This window comes from Triticum aestivum, chromosome 5D (assembly GCF_018294505.1).
Source record: "Triticum aestivum cultivar Chinese Spring chromosome 5D, IWGSC CS RefSeq v2.1, whole genome shotgun sequence".
Lineage (NCBI taxonomy): Eukaryota > Viridiplantae > Streptophyta > Magnoliopsida > Poales > Poaceae > Triticum > Triticum aestivum.
The window spans coordinates 506,899-521,047 of NC_057808.1; the positions used below are offsets into that span (position 1 = coordinate 506,899).

At 43.0% G+C, this 14,149-nt stretch overlaps 1 long non-coding RNA gene across 18 annotated transcripts; it reads right to left on the reverse strand.

The window, feature by feature from the left end:
* Positions 1-3,889: 3,889 nt before the first annotated feature.
* LOC123119002 (uncharacterized) lies at positions 3,890-11,054 on the reverse strand. Of its 18 annotated transcripts, none has more exons than XR_006458369.1 (9): positions 10,423-11,048; positions 10,077-10,316; positions 9,102-9,249; positions 8,147-8,294; positions 7,195-7,342; positions 6,241-6,388; positions 5,841-5,899; positions 5,731-5,757; positions 3,890-5,630 (listed from the first exon to the last, which is right to left on the reverse strand). It is a non-coding gene; the product is annotated as an uncharacterized lncRNA (long non-coding RNA). The 18 variants fall into 18 exon arrangements; XR_006458375.1 differs by having other exon boundaries at positions 3,890-4,969; positions 5,418-5,434; positions 5,522-5,899; XR_006458371.1 differs by having other exon boundaries at positions 3,890-4,969; positions 5,377-5,434; positions 5,522-5,899.
* Between the last annotated feature and the right edge of the window lie 3,095 nt (positions 11,055-14,149).

A 14,149-nucleotide genomic window follows, 5' to 3' on the forward strand; every position in this document is an offset into this window, starting at 1 on the left:
AATTTTTACATGTCCAATGCATATAATCTATGCTACCTAGCATGCCAGGCCAACCTCTTCTATCATTAGCTGCCATCAATTTTTTTGTGTCTTCCTCGTTGGGTGCCCGAAGATATTCAGGACCAAAGACACGGATGATCACTTTGGCTAACCTACGCACTCACTCAATTGTAGCATCTTCACCAATGCGAAGGTACTCATCGGCATAGTCAGCCGGAATGCCGTATGCAATTACCCGCATAGCTGCCGAGATTTTTGATATGCACTAAATCCCTTCAAGCCCGTAGCTGTTGACACACGAACACGTCACGTGTACCCTCTACGCCGGGGGTGATGCACCACAACTCACGTCGAAGGAGACCCGACCGACAGCGCGATACGCAGGACAGTCGGTGGGCGCTTTTGAAGACCCGAAACGCCACACGCCCGGGAGGGACCCCGTCAGGGAGTGCGGCGGCTATGGGCTGCCCTAGGTCGATTCGCTCGCCCCTAGAGACTCATGGATCGCTGCCCTCCAATGCGAAGAATGAACGAAGAACGAGAAAGAAAGATACAAGGGTAGGCGATAAAGATAGATGAACACAAAAGTGTAATAGATTGATTGGTTCGATTGGTGTTGTTCAATCGACCATCACCCCAACATATATAAGAGGCGGCTGGACTTCCCGTACAAGTAAAGGATTCATCTAGGCTTTCCTTACAAAAAATTACATCAATTCACGCCCTAGAGTCCTAGTTCTATTCCAACTCGGATTCAGTCTGAATCTGGCCCAACTTCTGTCTTCCTCCTTGCGCGGTCCGTCGAGCTTGCATATGATCTCCGATCAAGACGACCCAAATATCAAACTTGTGCGCCTTGACGATACGAACAACTCTCATGTTGATCACTTTTTCAAATAAGGCCATCTTGAATACTTTTCGAGGTCATCTTTACCTTCCAGTCGGACTCGGTCTTGCAGCAGACTGGATTGTCCGAGTCTCGTAGTGAATTTGCAGGCCATATACTATCTCTGATGATGATGACTCCAAAACCAAAGTTTACCGTTTTGACAATATGCACAACTTCCGTATTGAACACTTCTCCATCCGAGGTAATCTTGATAAACTTTCGGGCACATGTTCAGTTTCATTCGGATTCGAGCTCATCCACTCGGATATTGGAGTCATTCACTCGGATCGTCCGACTGGACTTTTTCACTCGGATGTTAGGATCTTTCACTCGGATGGCAAAATTTTCACTCGGAAGACAATCTTTCACTCGGATGACTATATTTTCACTCGGAAGGCAATATCTTACTCAATCGGCAAGCTTTCATCCCAATGGTAATCTTTTCACTCGGATAACAATATTTTCACTCGGATGAAAATAAGTTCACCCAGATGGCAAACTTTCACTCGATCGGTAAGTTTTCACTCGGAATTCCCGACTGAAAACATAGCCTGATCTTGATTTGTCTCTCCAGGTCTCATACGACCTCGAATTGAGACGTATTATATATGAAAATCGATCGTCTCGACGAGACGAAACTTTCCCGTGTTGAAGGTTTTTCGATTCAAGGCCATCTTGAGGGCCTAATTGCTCGCGCGACCCATCAGACAGGGTGTCTGGTACTTCGCGCCATATTTTCGTTTAGGTTCGGTCTGTAGTGTATTGTCTCTAACTTTTGCATATGAATTAGGATTGAGATAATTTATATATCAAAATCGATTGCCTCGACAAGACGAAGACAATTCCTTTAGAGTGCTCCTTCATCCGAGGCCGTCTTGAAAGTGTGATCAGCCGAAAACCACTCAGAACACTGAATCCTGCCACTCGGAGTACAATTTCGGTCCCTAAGATAAGGTCGGATGACGATAACCGAAACATCAAAGTTGTTCCACTCGGCGACGTGAAACTTTTCACGCTGAAAACCCTTTCACTCGAGGTCATCTTATTTGCCTTTTATGTCATGCCAAAATGTGGTGTCAACAGCAGCATTTCTTCTTTGAGTAAAATACCGACAATTGGCCTCGCAAGCTTGCACAATTTTGACAAAGAGGGTGCGGCGGATATGTTGGACTGTCCGTGAAGTAGTCTTGCATCAATATCTCATTTTTGAGATGGCAATTTTGAGGAATGCAAAGACGTCCGAAGGTCGATCATCGCCGCCTCTTTCGGTTCTCATCTTCGTGCTCCTTGACGGCAAGGGCCATCACCAACATCTGCTGGCAGTAGTTGACAAGCAGCGTCTCAACATCCGAGTCGTCTGAATCGGATGAATCGTCTAGTAAAAACTTCTCGCACGGGCTCAATTCCATCTAAATTCACAAACCGCCTGCCGCGTTAATTAACAATGCATACCGATCGGCACTAGCACAAGTACATACACACCGGCTGCTCGGGGCGGTGGCTCTCCGGCAGGGGATGCGGAGGCGGCGGCGACGACTAGGGGTGGCTCGTGGGCGGCGGATCCCGGGTGGCGACGGCGGTTAGGGGCGACTCGGATCGGCGGATCCGGGGAGCCGGGGCAGCGGCTCGGCGGAAGAGGGTAGGGGCGCCCCCGTGGCCCGCTTGCGTCCGCAGGTTTGGCCGGAATCACCGTCGGCGGACGGGCGGAACCAATGGCGAGCGGCGGCGGAAAGGGGTGGGGAAAGAGCGCGGGCTGAAATGTCCCTCCCGCCAACCGCTTTTCTGGGATACGGGGCACCGTAGGGGCGGGGCAGAAACCTGCGTTTCATGGGTTGAGGACGGGATTTTGCCGCGCCCCTCAAAAAACATACGGGTCGAACGTGTTTGCTGGGTCTGGTGGGGCGGGATTTTCCGAGCCGACCCGTATTTTGGCGGTTATTTTATGGGTCGCGGCTTTATACGGGGTCTGCTAAAAATGTTGTTAGGACTTGGCCTTGGCGTCCGCTCTCATCCTCGGACCCCGGCATTTGGCTCCTTGCGCCCAGAATAAGGTCGGTCGTTCCAAAACGGGACAACGTTGTGTGCGAGAAATAGCGACACATTTTTATCCACAAGCAGGGTGAACCCCGGATACACTGCTTGTACGGCAGGAAGAATGAGCCGGTGCACAAGGCCTTCCGCGGGATGAGCCCGAATATAATACACTTGCGCAATCGGAATGAGCCGGTGCACAAGGCTTTTGTGAGTATTACTAGGACATATGCTCGTGCGTTGCACCTGGAGAAACAAATTCTCGCATGTAACCATGTAATATTTGAATGCACTTACATGAGAGGCATGGTACTCCTGGTTGTAACTCCTCAATCATTGAGGAAGCCTGGGCATGTGACCACCTAGACGTCGAACCGAACTGCACCATGTATGCAAGAACCCTCAATTTTCACCATATGAGACTCTTCAATAAACAGTTATACTATTCATATGGTCCATCCCTTGTCCCTCATATTCTCACTCGATTTTGATTTATATTGTTGTTGACTTGTTTCATGGTGGGAGGGCGGGTCCTGCATGTATGTATGCAACTCGAGGCCCAGTGTTCTCGTCCCTCGTACTCCCGCATGCCTCCATAGGGCTAATCTTTTTGTTAGTTATTATATCGGAACACAAAAGCCATAACTTCTTATAGCATGTTAAATATCTTCGCTTAGTAGTAGCTTTGACCAAATCACCATAAGATGTGAGTGCGGATTAGCATTTATTTCAAGTACCATTATGCTGGCCTCTCAAGATATGGTTTATTCGGATTTCAGTTCCCGAATTCAACAAAAAAAAACTATCTTAAATCCCAATGTTATCCCTAAAAAATCCAGTCTTCTGAAAACATATATAAGAAAGGCTATGCATCTAGGAACATGCAAATCCCCTTCTGAATAATCATTAGAGCACTAAAATGTTAGCAGAAAGATATAAGTTTAGCTTAACTGAAAACGGATCACTAAGTAGGTTTATGCTTCCAAGCACAGAGAGAAGGACTTGATCAGCAATGGCAAAAGCCAATATTTACTACATAGTAAGTAACCTTATATAGTTAAACTGTACACTAAGATGTAGAAACTTAACTCTACAGTCTCCGGTGCAGGCTACAAAAAACTTAAAATCCCTATGTTCTCTTGGTGAAGAGGTTCTACTTCGGTTGCAATTTCTTTTCTGAACTCCTGCTCGACTTCAGTAAGTCACAAAAGTTCCGTTTGCGTCCCGCTGCTACACTTACCACAGATCTCTTTACTAATTGACCACTATATCCTTAGCTCAGTCCATTATTGTTTTCTGCTGCTCAATAGATGCCCTTTGTCCATTTGTAACCTTGAATCAAGTTGTGTAGTTCCCTACTTCCACCTTTCTTTGAATTTTCAGCTGTCTGGTATTTGGTCCCTTTCTTCTATAGCTTTTGTTAATCAAGTCAGGAGCAGAACTTAATTATCTCTACTCTCATATGTAACTCTGACTCCAGCTTACCAGTTTAGAAAAAGCAAGTCAGCACAACTCAGTTATATGTACTCTCATATGTAATTGTCAGGAACACTTCGGTTAGAAAAGCAATAAATCTTACATATTTGTTTGGTAATGGAAAAGTCATGTTTTTTTGACTAAAAACTTATAACAAACAAAAGAAAGAAAGTTTTCACAATAGATCTCTAGCTTCGTGGTATTTGTAAACATTCGACAGAGTACCATTGTAGAATTTAGCATTGCTATTCCTTAAAACAGAAAATCTCAACCTTTAGAAATGACAGCCTGCCTTTCCTCCTGTCAGCATCATGTCGATTAATTCACAGTAAAGAAAGTTATGCCCATGTATATCCTGGGAATCTTGTGATGGTGCAACAATTATGTATATATATATTAGGCACATGGTAGATTACTCTTGGTAAGCAATGATGGCAGGCAAAAACTGTACTCTTTAATTTTGAAGCGGAATGTTGCCCATCTGGATCCAGTGAGTGATGCGCCATAGAGAGGGCACTTCTAGTGCTTCAGGAGTAGTTTTTCAGCGTCAGCAGCAATGATTAGGAATATTACCTGCATTGCAGAAGAATTAACAAAGCGAATGCAAGTTCATATATCTAAAAAAAGATCAGTATGTTATGGAGACTCGAAAATAACATTTCTCCATATGTGTGATTTGTTAGAGTACAGTGTTATAATTGTTTCTTAATGAAACACATTCTAGAACTCTGAAAACTTATGTGCCTTCTTTCACAATGAACTGGAAAATAACATTTCTCTACATGTGTTGGTTCGCTTGTCATGATTGTCATCTCATTCAGCTAGCTGACTACTCATTCCTTTCGTAAGAGCAAATTAATTGTACACCCTTTGGTTCAAGTATAAACAAAATAATAGTCTGTTTTTTATTGTTAATACATATGCAAACCCATGGAAACATAACTGAACACATAATAAAAGGGTATAAGGTTGAAAATAACCCATAATTTGATTAATATACAGAGACTGGAAACTGAATTACTCTGAATAACAGAACATCTGCAAGTAAGAACTGAAGATCTCGATCAGTTTCGGGTTCCAAGCACACAGAATTAAATATGTCAGATCTGGTGAAAGGAAACCGACCATCATGAAGAAATGCATCAGGTATATCAGCAGTCCATGAATGTAATGTGTATCAGGTCCTATCTTTTTTTGAAGTGACGCTGGTTCCTAAATGATCTGGACACTGTATCTGAGATATATTAAATTATATATGAGTACAATTTATATGATTGCTAAGCATGTATCAACAGGGCGATGAATAGAGAAAGGGATTTAAGAAACAGAGTTACATGTCTGCTGAATAGTGGGCATTTGACCTACAGGCAAACAACGCAAACATTGAGGAGGTTAACAGGGGCACCACGAGTTGTTCACAGCCTCGCTGATGGAGGCGACTTACTTATTTTCTTCAGATTTATTTCCATCGATACGCCTCCTCAATCATCATGGTACATACATCTATTAGAATAAATTTGAAACAAGATTGTAGCATGATCAAAACTTGGACGCTAAGGAGATGCAAGCATACAGAAAAAAGATCAAGGAGGACTGAATCTCAATCAGAGCATGATCAGAACTTGGACAACCGATTTCTTTGTTTTGAAAGCAAACATATAATGGATGAACTATGAGAACTAAACAGAACTCTTTTGCATCAGATTGTAGTTAAACAAAATAATTATAGATGATTTGCTATTACACCCAACTAATAAAATGAAAAAGGAGGGGTCTACAGGAAAGGGAAATTTAATGTGTCAACAGAAACTCAAACTAAAGGCTGCACGAAAGATGAACCATACCTCTGAAAATTCTTCAACCACACCAGGCAGGAAGCAGCCCACCAAACAATGAAGGCGTTCACCACACCAGCGACAATTATTCATTGGAACACTAAGCGGCTTCCAAGAAGATATATTAAAGTGTCTATCATGTAGCCCAACCAATTGCCTGCAGAGTTTGACTCTATAAGTATCCAAGAACAATATCAATAAATCTCAAGAAATTTTGTCAAGGATATAACCAGGTAGGGTTGTTCTCATAAATAATCCAAACCGGCAAACTATGAGTTGAAGATGCAGATCTCAGTTTCCCTAAATAACCGAGATGGATCTGTAGCGCCAACATCAAAGAAGAGGTACAACTAACCATATAGATTTGAGAATACATTACTTGTCCAGGATAAATGGGAGCTAACTATCTAGTACCAAGCCTGAACCAACGTGACGCTTACCAGGTTTCTTGATCGTCCAATTTAAGGGGGCAAAAAAAGAACAAATTCTACGTGAAAACTCTATTAATGTCTTCAGGTAAATGCTTCTTCGTGTATCATATATGGCAGTTTGATAGAAAAAATAAGAAAACAATAGAGCAAATTAAAATATAATTATGTTTATCAAAAAGTCATAAGATAATCGATCCATATAAATTTAAAACAAGATTGTAGCATGATCAGAACTTGGACGCTAAGGAGATGCAAGCATACAGAAAAAAGATCAAGGAGGACTGAATCTCAATAAGAGCATGATCAGAACTTCGACAGCCGATTTCTTTGTTTTGAAAGCAAACATATAATGGATGAACTATGAGAACTAAACTGAACTCTTTTGCATCAGATTGTAGTTAAACAAAATAATTATAGATGATTTGCTATTACACCCAACTAATAAAACGAAAAAGGAGGGGTCTACAGGAAAGGGAAATTTAATGTGTCAACAGAAACTCAAACTAAAGGCTGCACGAAAGATGAACAATACCTCTGAAAATTCTTCAACCACACCAGGCAGGAAGCAGCCCACCAAACAATGAAGGCGTTCACCACACCAGCGACAATTATTCATTGGAACACTAAGCGGCTTCCAAGAAGATATATTAAAGTGTCTATCATGTAGCCCAACCAATTGCCTGCAGAGTTTGACTCTATAAGTATCCAAGAACAATATCAATAAATCTCAAGAAATTTTGGTCAAGGATATAAACAGGTAGGATTGTTCTCATAAATAATCCAAACTGGCAAACTATGAGTTGAAGATGCAGATTTCAGTTTCCCTAAATGACCGAGATGGATCTGTAGCGCCAACATCAAAGAAGAGGTACAACTAACCATATAGATTTGAGAATACAGTACTTGTCCAGGATAAATGGGAGCTAAATATCTAGCACCAAGCCTGAACCTACGTGACGCTTATCAGGTTTCTTGATCGTCTAATTTAAGGGAGCAAAAAAAGAACAAATTCTACGTGAAAACTCTATTAATGTCTTCAGGTAAATGCTTCTTCGTGTCTCATATATGGCAGTTTGATAGAAAAAATAAGAAAACAATAGAGAAAATTAAAATATAATTATGTTTATCAAAAAGTCATAAGATAATCGATCCATATAAATTTGAAACAAGATTGTAGCATGATCAGAACTTGGACGCTAAGGAGATGCAAGCATACAGAAAAAAGATCAAGGACTGAATCTCAATCAGAGCATGATCAGAACTTGGACAGCCGATTTCATTGTTTTGAAAGCAAACATATAATGGATGAACTATGAGAACTAAACAGAACTCTTTTGCATCAGATTGTAGTTAAACAAAATAATTATAGATGATTTGCTATTACACCCAACTAATAAAATGAAAAAGGAGGGGTCTACAGGAAAGGGAAATTTAATGTGTCAACAGAAACTCAAACTAAAGGCTGCACGAAAGATGAACCATACCTCTGAAAATTCTTCAACCACACCAGGCAGGAAGCAACCCACCAAACAATGAAGGCGTTCACCACACCAGCGACAATTATTCATTGGAACACTAAGCGGCTTCCAAGAAGATATATTAAAGTGTCTATCATGTAGCCCAACCAATTGCCTGCAGAGTTTGACTCTATAAGTATCCAAGAACAATATCAATAAATCTCAAGAAATTTTGTCAAGGATATAACCAGGTAGGATTGTTCTCATAAATAATCCAAACCGGCAAACTATGAGTTGAAGATGCAGATCTCAGTTTCCCTAAATGACCGAGATGGATCTGTAGCGCCAACATCAAAGAAGAGGTACAACTAACCATATAGATTTGAGAATAAAGTACTTGTCCAGGATAAATGGGAGCTAACTATCTAGTACCAAGCCTGAACCAACGTGACGCTTACCAGGTTTCTTGATCGTCCAATTTAAGGGAGCAAAAAAAAGAACAAATTCTACGTGAAAACTCTATTAATGTCTCCAGGTAAATGCTTCTTCGTGTATCATATATGGCAGTTTGATAGAAAAAATAAGAAAACAATAGAGCACATTAAAATATAATTATGTTTATCAAAAAGTCATAAGATAATCGATCCATATAAATTTAAAACAAGATTGTAGCATGATCAGAACTTGGATGCTAAGGAGATGCAAGCATACAGAAAAAAGATCAAGGAGGACTGAATCTCAATAAGAGCATGATCAGAACTTGGACAGCCGATTTCTTTGTTTTGAAAGCAAACATATAATGGATGAACTATGAGAACTAAACAGAACTCTTTTGCATCAGATTGTAGTTAAACAAAATAATTATAGATGATTTGCTATTACACCCAACTAATAAAACGAAAAAGGAGGGGTCTACAGGAAAGGGAAATTTAATGTGTCAACAGAAACTCAAACTAAAGGCTGCACGAAAGATGAACCATACCTCTGAAAATTCTTCAACCACACCAGGCAGGAAGCAGCCCACCAAACAATGAAGGCGTTCACCACACCAGCGACAATTATTCATTGGAACACTAAGCGGCTTCCAAGAAGATATATTAAAGTGTCTATCATGTAGCCCAACCAATTGCCTGCAAAGTTTGACTCTATAAGTATCCAAGAACAATATCAATAAATCTCAAGAAATTTTGTCAAGGATATAACCAGGTAGGATTGTTCTCATAAATAATCCAAATTGGCAAACTATGAGTTGAAGATGCAGATTTCAGTTTCCCTAAATGACCGAGATGGATCTGTAGCGCCAACATCAAAGAAGAGGTACAACTAACCATATAGATTTGAGAATACAGTACTTGTCCAGGATAAATGGGAGCTAACTATCTAGCACCAAGCCTGAACCAATGTGACGCTTATCCGGTTTCTTGATCGTCTAATTTAAGGGAGCAAAAAAAAAGAACAAATTCTACATGAAAACTCTATTAATGTCTTCAGGTAAATGCTTCTTCGTGTATCATATATGGCAGTTTGATAGAAAAAATAAGAAAACAATAGAGCAAATTAAAATATAATTATGTTTATCAAAAAGTCATAAGATAATCGATGAACTATAACTGGTTTAAAGCTCATCACCAATGTGAAGTATTAACAGGCAATAGCAGCCTTATTATATTGGAAAGAAAGGAAAGTGTGAGACCCTGAGTTGTTTTATTTAACTACATAAGAAAAGCTACAGGTAGGCCTGGCATTCTTGTAGGCGCCACTAATTGTGAGGATACATGTGTAGAGTCACACAATTGAAACAATGAAAGAACAGAAAACTGGCCAAAGACACCCTTTCCAGAATGCAACACATGAGGAAAATATTGTCCAGGAAACAAATATGAGCTTCCTCTGATTCAATCCAGTAAAACACCGTCGTTAGTGAGATTAAAAAAGGCATGAGTAGCACAACACACACCTGTTTATTGCGAGTCCATAAGGCAAGCAAGATTTTCTCTTCCTCCTTCTTGTCTCCTTCCTCATCCTCCCTGTCTCCTCCTACTCCTGCTGGCCAAGACAACAAATCCAAGCATCAAAGTTGGAAACTAAAAGGAAAGCAGACAGCAGGGAGATGCCAGCATGAGAACCAAATCGAAAAAGAATATCTCCTCCTCCTGCTAGTCTCCTTCCTCCTCATCCGTGGCCCCTTCCGCTCCTCCTGCTGGACAAAACAACAAACCAAAGCATCGAAGTTAGAAACTGAAAAAAGAGAGACGGTAGGGAACATACCACCAAAAGAACCAAATCAAACCACCGTACTATACCATTGTGGGAGAGATTGTAGGAGGAGGAGCAACGAGGGAGACCTTGCCGGGGACGGATTCCTGGCGACAACGGTGGAGTTGACTCGCGGCGGCGATGGAGGAGCAAATCCAGTCGGCGACGGCGGCGTGGCACCCTCGATCAAATCCGCGAGCGACGCATCCTCACCTCCGCCCTGCAGCTCCCATGACGGCACCGTCGGGCTGGGAAGCCTTCCTGACCATCCCTGCCGTCGGGCGACCTGCGCGTGAGCGATGGGAAGGCGAGGAGGAGGAAGAGGCGAGGCGGTGGAGGAGTAGCAGTCGGCGGCGGGGCCGCCAGCATCGACGCCAGCAGCAGCGCCAGCACCGGCGGCCATCTCTCTGTCTTTGTCTTCTCCTCTCCTCTAGAGCTGCAGCTGGAGGTGAGAGCCGAGGCGGGGGGAGAGAGCCGAGGCGGCAGGAGGGGTGGTGCGACGCACGGGAGGCCAACTGCGAGGGACCGGCGACGAGTGCCTCCATGGCTCGAGGACCCGACCTCGCCGGATCCCAGGGTGGACGAGATGCGGGAGGGGAGGAGGGGGTGCGACTGACGCGGGAGGATGGAGGAGGAAGCGAGCGTGGAGGCGGCAGAAAGAGGAGAGTGGCGGGCGGCTAGGTCTTCTCCACAGGCAGCTGGCTTTTATACATCTGTACGTGAAATTACCAAGATGCCCTCGGCGGGGGAAAATTACTAAGATGCCCTCGGCGGGGAATGAAAATTACAGGCGGTGGCAGCAGCGATTTAAAGGCGACGTGGCTAGCTTCGTTGTGACTACCACTTCTTCAGGGTTTATATGTTCAATTGGCTGTAGTTGTGGTTTCAGAAGTAGTAGCATGCTAGCAGTCATCATATATTGCCTAAGTTGCACTTGTGTTGGGTACATCAAGATGAAGATCAAGAGAAAAGCATGATGCATGCTAATTCTGATGTGGAAATGGATGATGCCAAGCCTCTGAAGGACTTGGTTTTTTATTTGGTTCCTTAGTCGGGGCCTCATGAGGTCCCTTTTCTTGAGTCAAACTGAAGCACTCATGTTAGCATGTCTTTGCTTTTGGATTAATAACTGCAATGCATCATCTCACCTGTTTATGCTCCCTTCTATGGGTGAGTCGTACATATTCTCATTAGATGTACCACTGCCTATGATAGTTGTAAACTCAAATAGTAGAGTATATGTATGCATGTTTGGTCAATGTGCTAGTAATAATAGATTTTAATGTTACAACATGTAACCAGCCATATTTACATGATGAGGCCTCATTCGGTTTGGAGGATTTTTATAGAAAAAACATAGGAATAAGGATTTCAGAGAAGAAAAAAGATCCTATAGATGCATTTAGATGCGTACAAGAAATTCATAGGAACACTACTCGTTTTCTGTGTTTTTGGAGAAAACTACACATCCACTTAAAGCTCATTTTACGCGTAGGAACGAACGAGACAAGTCAATTCCTTAGGATGGCAAGTGCCACCCTATCACATTCCTATACTAATCGTAATTCCTACGTTTTAGTTTCCTCGAAATCGAATGAGCCCTGAGTGAGACTGGGGATCAAACATGACAGCCGATTACGCCCAAGTAAGATAAGTCCCTGGTGGACTAGATTAGGATCCACCATCCAGCTTGGCCGAACAAAAGTTACTGTCAAAGCATCCAACTTCGCTTCATTACTGTACCTTAAGGAAGGAAAAAAAGAAAAGAAATACTTTAGACCAATGAGAGGAGAGCACACGGATCGTGTGCTTGTTGCACTGGGCTGTGCGCCGTTGGATCATGTTGGGTCTCCGGAGTGAACGATTCAGCTTAGCTGCCGGCCGGACACAGTAGCCAGCTAGCTAGGTACTAGTACTAGTAGTGCAATCCTAAGCCAAGCCTAACGCCATCCTCCCCCCCCTCTCTCTCTCTCTCTCTCTCTCTCAGTTTTGTACCCAAGCCGTGACCACTGCACTTGCAAATCTCTCTCTCTCTCTCGGCCCTCCCCTTGTGTCATACGGCCGGCGCATCCTAGCTTAGGTCTCCCTCCTCTCGCAACAACAAGACGAGATCAAAGCTCCTCTTCCCCCAAAAAAGTAAGTAAGATAGTGATCCTTCCTAGCGGGCGGGCGGGCGGGCGGGCATGTCATGTGCCTGGCCTGCTTCCAACTTCAAAGAGCTCTCTCTTTAGACCAGGTAAGGTTGGTTCATGGCCTTGTGGTTTGATCGTGGCAACTTGCATGCATGGTAACTTGGTTTGTTCGTCCGTCCGTCCGCGAGACCGTGCCTTTTAGATTATTATTCAGCTTGATGATTTTTTAGATGGACGAGATGACTTTTTAATATTCATGATTTTTTTTTATGTTGCCCAACTTTTTAGATTCTTCTTCTTAATATTCATGTAATCACGCCGAAACTACTACTCTATAATTGAGGGGGTTACCTTTGATTTCATGCAACGCACTGAATTACCTTTGATCGATCAATTTAGAGATTTGTTCATCAGGCCTGCCTAGGTAGCTAATGAAAATATGTATGTTTGCACTGGCTAGGCTGGGCTGTGTGGACACTAACTGGTATCCATTTTTAAATCGTAGCAAGTAATTAAAACTCATTCAAGGTTGGTCACTGCACACACACAGTCAAAGAAGAAAGTAAGAATGAAGAAGAAGAGCACATATATGTGCATCGTGGAGCCTCAGATTCTGTCTATAAATAGCACGCCCACGCCCGCCCAAACACACAGCTAGCAGAACACACAAGTAAACACCCACTCAGCCAGGCCACACAAACTCGCGCTCTAGCTGTAAGAAGATGGCTGACCGGAAGGTGGTGGTGATGCTCCTCCTGGCTCTTCTGCTCACCAGCCAGCTGGTGATGCTAGCCGAGGCCGGCAATGACGACGTCCTACCATCCGACGAGCTGAGCCTTGAGGTTCTCGCACTGATGGAGGACATCATCCACTCCAAGCTGTGCCCTGCAGCATGCATCGCTTGCCTGGTGCAGATCGGGAAGGCCTGCCCTCTCAACACGATGATGTTTGCTCCCTGCGTCCTCGGGCAGGTCATGGCGAACGGGTGCTTCAGCAAGGAGTGAAGCCATGAGTGCGGTGCGGGTGTGTATGATCTGATGCATGTCTTGTCCATTTCCTTCCTTGTATGTGGTCCGATCCGGTCCAGGCTGCTCTTTTCTCTTGTGTGTGCTGTGCTTTCGAGGACAAGACAGGACCCGATCCTCCTGATTGTTGTGTGTTTTAGTTGCCACTTTCTTGTCTCCACTTAATTAATACCATCCATGATTGTGCCATTTTCTTCTAGTAACCGTGTATGAGATTCATTCTCGTCGGCATGTATGGAGCAATAGACTCTGATTGTCTTGTTGTTATTACTGATGGCTATTTTCAGTTTGGTGATCTTGCCCGTGCCCATCTCGGTCATGGAGTGAAATACTAGAACATTAAACCCCCAACGCAGCTCTAAAATTGTTGATGTTTACATCATGTAAACAACCATCAGAAACAAACAAACAAACACTCGCTTGCATAAATTTATTAGGTAATTAAATACCAAAACATCATAATTAGGTCAGCCTACTCGTGGTTTTCTGTAAAAGTTGACATGAGTCATGACACAATCTTTAAATTTACAGCAAGTCATTCGTGATGTAGTATATATATGTCTCATCAAAAGCCAGAATGTTCAGTGACCTCCACAAATCACGGTGCAGACACCTGC